The following is a 12020-nucleotide window of genomic DNA, read 5'->3' on the forward strand; positions in this document are numbered from 1 at the left end:
AGCCGATGGAGCATAAGACGTGTTGTTGTTATTGTTGTGGTCTTCAGTCCAGAGACTGGTTTGATGCAGCTCTCCATGCTACTCTATCCTGTGCAACGTTCGTCATCTCTTAGTACCTACTGCAACCTGCATCCTTCTGAATCTGTTTAGCGTATTCATCTCTTGGTCTTCCTCTACGATTTTTACCCTCCACACTGCTCTCCAATACTAAATTGGTGATCCCTTGATGCCTCAGAACATGCCCTACCAACCGATCCCTTATTTTAGTCAACTAGTGCCACAAACTCCTCTTCTCCCCAATCCTATTCAATACCTCCTCATTAGTTATGTGATCTACCCATCTAATCTTCAGCATTCTTCTGTAGCACCACATTTTGAAAGCTTCGATTCTCTTCTTGTGCAAACTATTTATCGTCTACGTTTCACTTCCATACATGGCTACACTCCATACAAATACTTTCAGAAACCACATCCTGATATTTAAATCTGTACTCGATGTTAACAAATTCCTCTTCTTCAGAAACACATTCCTTGCCATTGCCAGTCTACATTTTATGTCCTCTCTATTTCGACCACCATCAGTTATTTTGCTCCCCAAATAGCAAACCTCCTTTAGTACTTTAAGTGTCTCATTTCCTAATCTAATTCCCTCAGCATCACCAGACTTAATTCGACTACATTCCATTATCCTCGTTTTGCTTTTGTTGATGTTCATCTTATACCCTCCTTTCAAGACACTGTCCATTCCGTTCAACTGCTCCTCCAGGTCTTTTGCTTTCTCTGACAGAGTTACAGTGTCATCGGCGAACCTCAAAGTTTTTATTTCTTCTCCATGGATTTTAATACCTACTCCGCATTTTTCTTTTGTTTCCTTTACTGCTTGCTCAATATACAGATTGAATAACATCGGGGATAGGCTACAACCCTGTCTCACTCCCCAACCACTGCTTCCCTTTCATGGCCCTCGACTCTTATAACTGCCATCTGGTTTCTGTACAAATTGTAAATAGCCTTTCGCTCCCTGTATTTTACCCCTGTTGTAACACTACGCTACTGCGCACGATACTTATTAAAGCCTGTACTATGGTAAGTTGACGGGCTTCACCTTATAAGAAAGGATTTTGGTATATATGTTGACCGCGTGTACCTGAATGGAGGCAAAATCAGACTTTCACCCACTCAGTAACAACAATAATACGTCAAGCAAGTCTGAAGTGCAGCTACACGTTAGGACGGACAAGAAACAACACCGCAGATGCTACCAAATTGTTAATAATACGGTCGCCAGCCTAATTAGGCATTAACTCAGTTTCTTCCCAGTACAAGCTGAAGTACGTTCATACAAAACAACACGTAGCTACACTGCATAATATGTTAAATTTTAGAACTAGAAAATCTACTGAACTAATAATTTCACTTTCTGTACTAATATGGACAAGCCAAAAATATACAACAATACACTATAATGTTTACTACAAATTTCGTACTGTCTATTGATCTAATTAAAATCGGGCATAGGTTACCCTAGAAATAGCACTTTCGAAACACACATACAATGTCAATTTTGAAAAGGGTAAAACACTAATAAATTTTGGTTTTATATTGAATTTAACTTTGCTGGTAAAATCAGTTCAGTACACTTCAGGATTCAAATGAATAGAAAAGAAAAGGGGGGGGGGACCCTGAAACAGTTATGATCACCGTACTGAAATTTTGGTTATTTAAATCATTAAGCACTCAAGATTTCCAATATATGATTTACTACTCTTTTTGTCTTATTTCTTGCTCATTTAACTACCATTATTTTTGTCTCAAATTAATTAAACTTCATTACTAAACCACTTTCAAAATTATCTTCCAACTTTGTCAGACCTATATTGTTCGTTTATTATTTCATTAACAACAAAGTTCTTTAAACATCATTCTAACATAGATAGGTCTGCCGCTAATTATTATTAACATAAACTCTAAATCTTCATCTCGGGACACTCGGATTGCACAACACGTGGAAAGGACCCTGTCTAGGTTAGTGATGAGGATAATTAAATGATAGGACAGTTCTGGTAAAAGTTAAGTTGTTATTGAACAGTCAGGAACAAAAGTAACACTGGTCCACACGAATACAGTACTAAAAGTTTTAACCTGTTCGTATCGATGCGGCGGTTGGTGGGCGGCGAGATGGCGAGGCGCAGAGCACACATACAATCACAGCAATGGCTCTTGATGTATCGGCACTTTACTTCTTCATAGCGTCGCAATATTTTTCCATTTAGTGCCTATGTAAATCACGTTTTCCAGGAGAGTCTCCTCGATCCAGAACGTGTTGCTCAGTTCAAAGCCCAACTCCGACTACTACTGCTGAGCCCGTTATGCCGTGCAGCGCCCGTGTGCATTTTCCCGCGCTCGCCTGCCATCCACCTTTTACCGCTCCCCTACAGACAGGGTATTCACCAAAGGTTTTGCATTCCACATATCCTAATACATTGCCTACGTATGGACCAGACGCACAAGTACAACTTTAACATCTTACAAAAGTTTCAACATTCTTTACATTTCCATTTTGTTATAATATTGCTTGAAATTTGACATAAATATTAATATTCGCATCGAAAATTGTTTACAGTTTCTTTAACATAATTATATGAAAAGAAAAAAAGAAATGAAATCAGAACATCGCTTACACTAATTTATCGAAAATCAGAAGAAAAAATTATTATATGTACAGTTGTTGTTGTTACACTGTCACCTTTAGAATTCGAAAGAGAGTATTCTAGTCAACATTGTCAAAAGCCTTCTCTAAGTCTACAAACGGTAGGAACGTAGGTTTGCCTTTCCTTAATCTATTTTCTAAGCTAAGTCTTAGGGTCAGTATTGCCTCACGTGTTCCAACATTTCTACCGAAACCAAACTGGTCTTCCCAGAGGTCGGCTTCTATCAGTTTTTCCATTCGTCTGTAAAGAATGCGCGTTAGTATTTTGCAGCTGTGACTTATTAAACTGATAGTTCGGTAATTGACGTGAATCATCCGAAACGGCCACCTGTCGCCGCTCAGTTGACGCCCAGTTGCGGTATTGGCGTGCAAATTCCAGCCTTTGTCGCCTAAGAACGCCATTCAGCATGGATTCATGAACCAGGCACCTTTTGTGGCAGCCCATACGCAGCAACGTCTGCTGAAAGGTTGTTGAGAAGTCGCTGTTGTTAGCCCCTTGGTTCATCTGTGCAGTCAGTTACTCAACAGCTGCATATCTATTTGCCCGCACATATCTCGCAGTCATCGTTCACCCCTGTCATCTACGGTCCATGGTGCACCACAGATGCCTTGGTGCCGGTACTGGATAGCCGCACTTTGCCATGCACGGTACACTTCAACCACGGTGGTACGCGAACAGCTGACCGTTGTGGTCGTGCGGTTCTAGGCGCTTCAGTCCGGAACCGTGTTGCTGCTACGGTCTCAGGTTCGAATCCTGCCTCTGGCAGGGATGTGTGTGATGTCCTTAGGTTGGTTAGGTTTAAGTGCTTCTACGTCTAGGGGACTGATGACCTCAGATGTTAAGTCCCATAGTGCTTAGAGCCATTTAAACCATTTGGTACACGAATAGATAACGGACCGAACCTTTGCGGAAATGCTTCCAACCTTGACCCAAAAACTATTGATCATGCTCTTTTGGACGTCAGATTAATCACTCCATTTCCGCATTACAACAACGGCTGCAGTGTATTCCGCGTCTCCTATACAGGCTTTGCACACCCTCCACTGCCACCTGCCTTCTGTGAGTGGCTACTGCACGTTGACGTAACACACAGGCGATGGTCACATTAACGTGTCTGAATCTTGAATGAAGTCTATCTTCGTAAACTCATTACTGCCTGAGCTATAGATTATTTTAGCAACATAAAATTTTGAAATAAAATAGCATAAAACAGGTCTTGCCGCACCGAGTAGCCGTTAGCGCCAGGATAAAAAACAAACTACGGCAAAAGAGAGTCAGCCACAGAAGCTGTTTCGTGTCCTCCTGAGAAGCCAAGTGCTGGGTTATTAAGGCTGACATCTTAAGGTTGCACAGTCGTGCAGACTTACCTCACTATACTCTATCCAATATTATAATGTTATGTTTCCCTCACTGCTTTTTTTTTAAAACTAATCTGTGCCTGATTTTATTCTGAGAAGCTCAGTAATGTATGTAAATACCTTAAATGTAAATGTGATTCAAAAAGTACTTGAAGTGAAATGAAGCGCAGCTGGACAGCAAGAAACTCTTTAGCGCGCAATCCCCTCAACGACAGTTTTAGAGAATCTTTGAGTATGGACTCTAAAAAAAATGATTTATTAAAAAATAAGAGGACTGTTAATCTGTATCCTGTGGAAAGAGGACCTGTTGCTAGGCCGTCGCTCAGAACGTATTATTACATTTAATGAAAATTGATATTTTAGTTATAAAACCGAGTAAAGTATGTGTAAGGGTTGCCAAACATTTATGTATACAAATTTTCTGAAACTGAAGAATAGAAATATCTTGTTTTTGGAAAAGGGGGAAAACTTCATTGTCGTCGCCGTCTATCAATTGACAGAATTTTAAGTGTACAAAGTTCACTAAAATACAGGAAAATAAATGCATTCTCTATAGTTTTCATTTAATGAGTAACAACCTCTCATAATTTCTTAATTACAGTAATTGGATTATGTTCTTGTACAATAGTATGGTGCTGAACTCCACTGACCAGTTTTGATGTAGCAGGACGTGTAGTTTGAAGGAAGTTTGTGTGCTAAGCAATCTCCTTTTCTCACGAAAAGCAGATTGCTGTTTGATCTTATTTACTTACAACAGTGGTCCCTTAGGTATGAAAAGCTAGGAAAGCTTGGGCTCAAAGCTATCCGCAATACGGCCAAGTAACTAACAGAGCTGTATTTTAAACCTTAAAGAACAATAACTTCCCCGAAATTGTAATACGTCACCAACTGGTGCAGAAACTGATCATTCAAGGAGGCAACAACCAAAATTCAGGTACCAGTTACAACTGAAAGTAAAAATCTCAATCAAAAATCAATCTCTCTCTCTCTCCAAACACATATAAATATTCATATTACTATTATTAAAAAAAGTCATTTTATAAGATGATTTATACATTCCATTAATTTTGTCTTGTAATGTTTCCCAACATCAGGGATGACTAACTCACTGTTCATTCATCTTAGCTTCTGACAGCCACGGTAACTTACTTGGTACACAATTTTGGTACGCCTTTGATAAAGTGTTGCATTATATCACCAAAAATATCGAACAACCAACGAAAGAATTGCGTTCTACGAGTCTGAGCGTGGTAGGGAAGCTAGACAATCTGAATAGGGAAACGCAGAGGGTCAGTTTAGATATTATGGGAGTCAGTGAAGTGAACTGGAAAGAATACAAGTATTTGTGGTCCGAAGAATATAGAGTAACATCAACAACAGAAGAAAATGTTATAACGGGAGTAGGATTCGTTATGTATAGGAAGGTAGGGCAGAGAGTGAGCTATTTTGAACAGTTCAGTGAAAGGGTCGTTCTCATCGGAATCGACAGCAAACCAACATCGATAACCACTGTTCAGGTATACACGAGGACGTCGAAAGCAGAAGATGAAAATACAGAGAAAGTACATTAAGATACTGAACGGTTAATTCAGTTCGTAATGAGAGACGAAAACGTGGTAGTCATGAAGGATAGGAATCCGGTTGCAGGGGTAGCAGTAGGAAAAAAAGTTAAGGGACAATATGGCCTTGGTAGTAGGAATAAGGGAAGAGAAAGACTGACTGAGTTCTGAACTAAATTACAGCTAGTAATAGTGAATGCTGTGTTCAAGAATCACAGAATGAGAAGGTACGCTTGGGAAAGGCCGGGAGATACGGGATAATTTCTGTTACGTTACATCATGCTCAGGCAGAGATTTCGAAGTCAGATATTACATTGTAATGCGTACCCAGAAGCAGATATAGACTGAAATCCAAAAAATGGCCCAGAGCACTATGCGACTTAACATCTATAGTCATCAGTCCCCTAGAACTTAGAACTACTTAAGCCTAACTAACCTAAGGACATCACATAACACCCAGTCATCACGAGGCAGAGAAAATCCCTGACCCCGCCGGGAATCGAACCCGGGAACCCGGGCGCGGGAAGCGAGAACGCTACCGCGCGACCACGAGCTGCGGGCATAGACTCAAATCACAAATTAGTAACGACAAAGAGCAGACTGAAATTTAAGATAATAATCAGGAAGAAACAATGTGCAATGAAGTGGAATATGGAAAATCTAAGGAATGAAGAGATACGCTTGATGCTCTCTGAGTCTATACATACTGCGGTATGACTAGCTAATTAGGCAGTTCAGTTGAAGAGAAATGGACATCTCTGAAAAGGGTGATCTTAGAAGTTGGAAAGAAAACTATAGGTACGAGGAAGATAACTGATAGGGAAACATGGGTAACCGGAGAAAAACTTCAGCTGATCGACGAAAGAAGGAAGTACAAAAATTATCAGTGAAAATCAGAAATACTTAGGTGCTAGTCACTTGGGAATGAAATAAGTAGTAAGTGTAGGGAAGATAAGACGAAACGCCTGCATAAAAAATGTGAAGAAATCGAAAAAGAGATGATTGTCGGAAGAACTGACTCAGCGCATAGGAAAGTCACAACAACTTTCGGTGAAATTAAAAGCGAAGGCAGTAACATTAAGAGTGCAATGTTAATTTCACTGTCAGATGCAGAGGAGAGTGCGGACAGGTAGAAAGGACTTGTCTGATAACGTGATAGAAGAAAAAGCAGGAATCGACATAGAAGAGATAGAGGATCCAGTGGTGCGCGGAGTGGCCGCGCGGTTTGAGGCGTTATGTCACGAACTGCGCGGCCACTCCCGCCGGAGGTTCGAGTCTTCCCTCGGGCATGGGTGTGTGTGTTCTTCTTAACGTAAGTTAGTTTAAGTAGTGTGTAAGCCTAGGGACCGATGACTTAAGCAGTTTGGTCCCTTAGGCATGCACACACATTTGACCATTTTTGAGGATCCAGTGTTACAGTCAGCATTTAAAAGTGCTTTGGAGGACTTAAGATAAAATAAGTCATAAGGGATAGACAACATTCCAACAGAATTTCTGAAAGCCTAGGGAGAAATGGCAACAAAATGATTATTCACGTTGGTGAGTAGAGAGTATGAGACTGGCAATAGACCATCTGCCTTTCGGAAAAATATCATCAACACAATTTCGAAGTACAAGACTCGCCGCACAATTAGCTTAACAGCTCATGCATCTAAGTTGCTGACATGAATAATATACAGAAGAGTAGAAAACAACATTGAGGATGTGTTAGATGACAATCAGTTTGGCTTTAGGAAAGGTAAAGGCACCAGAGAGGCACTTCTGATGTTGCGATTGACAATGGAAGGAAGAATGAAGAAATTCAAGACATAGTAATAGGATCTGCCGACCTGGAAGAACTTTCGATAGTGTAAAATGGAATAAGATGTTTGGAATACTGAGAAAAGCAGCGATAAGCTGTAGTGAAAGACGGGAAATATAGAACATGTACAAGAACCAGGAGGGAACAATATGAATGAGAGACCAAGAACGAAGGGCTCGGATGAGAAAGGGTGTAACACAGGGATGTAGTGTTATGCCTCCAGTGTTCTATCTGTACATCGAGTAAGTAGTGAAGGTAATAAAAGAAAACGTGTGGGATTAAAATTCAAGGAGAATGGATATCGATGATAAGATTAACTGAAATATTACCATCCTCCGTGAAAGTGAAGAGGAATTATTGGATCTGTTAAATGGAATGAACAGTAGAATGAATACAGAATATGGAGGATGTGCAAATCGAAGAAAGGTGAAAGCAATAAGAAGTAGCAGAAATGAGAACAGCGAGAAACTTAACATCAGACTTGGGGATAACCAAGTAGATGAAGTCAAGGAATTCTGCTACCCAGACAGCAAAATAACTCATGATGGACAGAACAAGGAGAACTTAAAAAGAAGATTATCACTGGAAAAAAGAGCATTCTTGGCCAAGACAATGTACGTTTGGAGCACAGCATTGAATGACAGTGAGATAAAAACTGTGAGAAAACCGGAACAGAAGAGAATCGAAACCTTTGAGATGTGGTGCTGCAGAACAATGTTGAAAATTAGGTGTGCTGATAAGGTAAGGAATGAGGAGGATCACAGCAGAATCGACAAGGAAAGGAATATAGAAAACACTGATACGAAGAAGGGACAGCATGTTAGGGCACCTGTTAAGACATCAGGGAATAACTTCCATGATACTAGAGGAAGCTGTAGAGGGTAAAAACTGTAGAGGAAGGCAGAAATTGGAATACATCTAGTAGTACGACGTGGATTGCAAGTGTACTCTTAGATGAAAAGTTTGTGTAGGAGAGGAATTTGCGGAGGACCGCAGCAAACCAGTCAGAAGACTGATGACACAAACGAAGCCAAGCTTCATGAACAGTAGACGAAGGTCTTTTCGAGACCACCTTTGAACAGAATAGTACGTTCTTCCTTCTACGTTTTGACGTTCGAATCGGCCAGGTGATTTTTTTTTTTTTTTTTTTTTGGCCATTGCATGTTCTTTTCGCGACTTTACCCATTTGCATATGGAGCAGTTTCCCTTCCTCATGGACACACCCCATGTGGGGCCCGTGTCTTGTCCTGATCCGCGACCTTTTTCGCTAAACACTTTTAACGAAGTATAAAATTTTTCGTTGCTTCATTTTCATTATAAGTTTGCCGCAGATGCATCAGAAGTGCTCAGGAGTACTAGTATTACCTCTCGATGCCTTGAAATTCGTAAAGTCAGTCAACAGTCGATTTATCTATTGTTGCTGAAGTTAGAGGGAAATCATATGTAAAACGTATGTTACAATTTCACTGACATTTTCTGGTAGCTGTACTGTAAACTATAAAATTAAACGTCTTTCTCCATCAGATTACACTGGAAACCTTCAGAAAACAATACTGCCGCTGTTATAACGATTAAATAGCTACATTTTGCATGCTTCACAGAAATTCTAAATTGGTCTCAAAACAGCATGTGACTCAACATTTAAAGTACTTCACCTGAAATCAGCACCAAAAGTTTCCCAAAAAATCCCTTTACTATTAAGAGAAAAGTTTTATTGCCAACCAGTGTAATCGAACCTTCAAGTATCTACCCTATCTGTAGCATTTTAGATAGGTATTCTCTATAACTGCGATTCCTCTTTCTATTAAACCCTACCTCAGTAAGCCTTTGGACAGATGTATCGACACTACCTGTTTTTCCAACTATTACACTAGGTATGCTTTACAACATCATATTAAATTTGCAAGATACATCATAGAACAGAGCTGGAACTATGAGGTGTATTAGGTAGGGTATTGATTTAAGAAGACTAATTAGCTGCAAGGTCCTATTTTGGTGCGTATGGTTCAAATGGCTCTGAGCACTGTGGGACTTAACATCTGAGGTCATCAGTCCCCTAGAACTCAGAACTACTTAAACCTAACTAACCTAAGGACATCACACACATCCACGCCCGAGGCAAGATTCGAACCTGCGACCGTAGCGGTCGCGCGGTTCCAGACTGAAGCGCCTAGTACCGCTCGGCTACACCGGTTGGCAGGTGCGTATGTTGCCCTTTATATGACGTTGGTTAAGAACAACAATAGTAACGGTATGAAGTCATTGCGCCCTGTCAATTGGCTGCCTGCGCAACTCACAAGTCGTTTCGTGACAAGTGTGAATCTATCGATAAATTCATGCTTCATATAATTAAAGAGTACGAACCTGTTCGCCGCACCTGGGAACTTTGGCTTCAATGCGCCACATGGATCATCTATCATTCCTTGCAACGAATTTGAACTTCCCCGTAAAAATTGCAGCCGAAATAGGGGAAGCCACGGACTGAAATACAATTAACTTGATAACAAACGAGGATAATTAATTCACATTAAATTCTGTTCCTCGGGCAAAATAATAACGGAAATAATTAAAGCTTCCTCACTTATCTGCGCGGTTTCTGATTTATTCTGACCAAAGCCAGCAAAACCAATGAATTTGGTTTTCCTTCTACTTTCTCCAATTACTCCAGTAAGGAGGTGGACTCGCCTTCCCAAGACCGCATAACTTTTAGTTACCAAACTCAGTAACAAAATATGCATTTACTGTTCTGTTTAACATTCAGTTACTTGGAGGTTGGTTCAAATGGTTCTGAGCACTATGGGACTCAACTGCTGAGGTCATTAGTCCCCTAGAACTTAGAACTAGTTAAACCTAAACTAACCTAAGGACATCACAAACATCCATGCCCGAGGCAGGATTCGAACCTGCGACCGTAGCGGTCTTGCGGTTCTAGACTGCAGCGCCTTTAACCGCACGGCCACTTCGGCCAGCTACTTGGAGGTAATCATCAAAATATCCAGTGGTGAATTTCAAAGTAGAAGCTGTACTGAACATTGCCTGCCTTCTAAGCGATATTAAACGTTAGTTTCTGTTATATCCTAACCAGTAATGCCAACCGAGCCCGCTGCCAAAAAGGTTGGCAGCATCAAAGTCCGGACGCCGTCCGCATAAGCAGCGCCAGCGATACAGGAAATCGCCGCAAGTCTGCGCGCGCCACCGCTGGCTTCTGGCTTCTTAAGCGCTGGAGTCGCGAGCGCTAGGACAGTTCTGGATTCGCCGCTCAGTTGTATACTCGCCACCGAATTGTGTACCTGCTAGTCAGTTGTGTGTTCATCGCAGCAGAGTTGTTGTTTGTCGTCAGCCGACGCTGACCAAGCCGCTCCGACTCGAACTAGACAGATTTCTGTAGACTATGTTCACCACTGTGTTCTGTATCGTCGTTAATAAAGATAAGTACCGACTTTCATTTAATCCGAGTGTTTGGGTTTTCATCTTTCTGTTCACTGTTCCAGCGGACCGGTCGGCCCGCTATTAAAAGTGTGGCGGTGACTTCGTAGGCCGTTTCTACAGCGAAGTGTTGTCGCTACGAAGGCCGCCACAAAACTGGCGACGAGGACTTCCGAACTCGTGTGCAGGGCTGGTTCAACTTGTTTCTTGAGATAGAATTTTGGGGGATGGTTTAATTTGTGTTCACTATGTCTGCCGAATTACAACAGTTGCTCTTGTTACAGAGTCAGCAAATACAAAGTCTGGTGGAAGCAATCGCCAAACAAGCGGCTAATCCACCACCACACAAGGAACAAGCACAGGCAGCACCGCCTTTTCGTGCTTTTGAGGCATCACGAGAAGAATGGCAAGAATATTTCGCGCAGTTGCAGGCGCACATGTCGGTCTACAAAATCACAGGTAATGAGCGGCAGCTTTATTTAATTTCCACTGCAGGCGTGGAAGTCTATAGACTACTTTGTAAGTTGTTCCCGGAATCCAAGCCAGAAGCTTTAGACTATGACGTTGTTGTTACCAAGCTTGCTGAGTATTTCGAGTCGCGAGTTCATGTGGCAGCGGCCAGATTCAAGTTCTTCAGATTAAAGAAACTGCCACATCAATCTAATAAACAGTGGTTAACAGATTTACGGGGCCTCACCCGTCAGTGCCGATTTCATTGTGTGTGTGGAGCTTCCTACAGTGATGTCATGTTACGAGACGCTATTACTCAAAACATTGCAGATTCTCGTATTCGTGCTGCTATCTTAAAGTTGCCTGACCCGTCATTAGAGACTGTGATGAACATTATTGAAGCCCAAGATACTTTTGACTATGCTGAGTGTGAGTTAGATCAGCCATGTATTTCTCAAATTGCCTGTGCTAAGCAAGTTATGTCACGCCCGCGGCCCCACCGGCAGAGTCAGACTGTAAACACTAGCCGGCCGCGTCATGTTAAACACATTCGTCGGCCGCGTGTGCAACATGATAGACTTAAGTCTTGCCCTAAGTGTGTTCTTGCTCATCCTCGTGAACGTTGCCCGTTACGAAACGCGTTTTGTCACTTTTGTCAAAGGAAAGGACACATCCAGACTGTTTGTTTGCGTAAACGCAAGAACAATTCTAGTGC

This window comes from Schistocerca nitens, chromosome 5 (genome assembly GCF_023898315.1).
Source record: "Schistocerca nitens isolate TAMUIC-IGC-003100 chromosome 5, iqSchNite1.1, whole genome shotgun sequence".
Lineage (NCBI taxonomy): Eukaryota > Metazoa > Arthropoda > Insecta > Orthoptera > Acrididae > Schistocerca > Schistocerca nitens.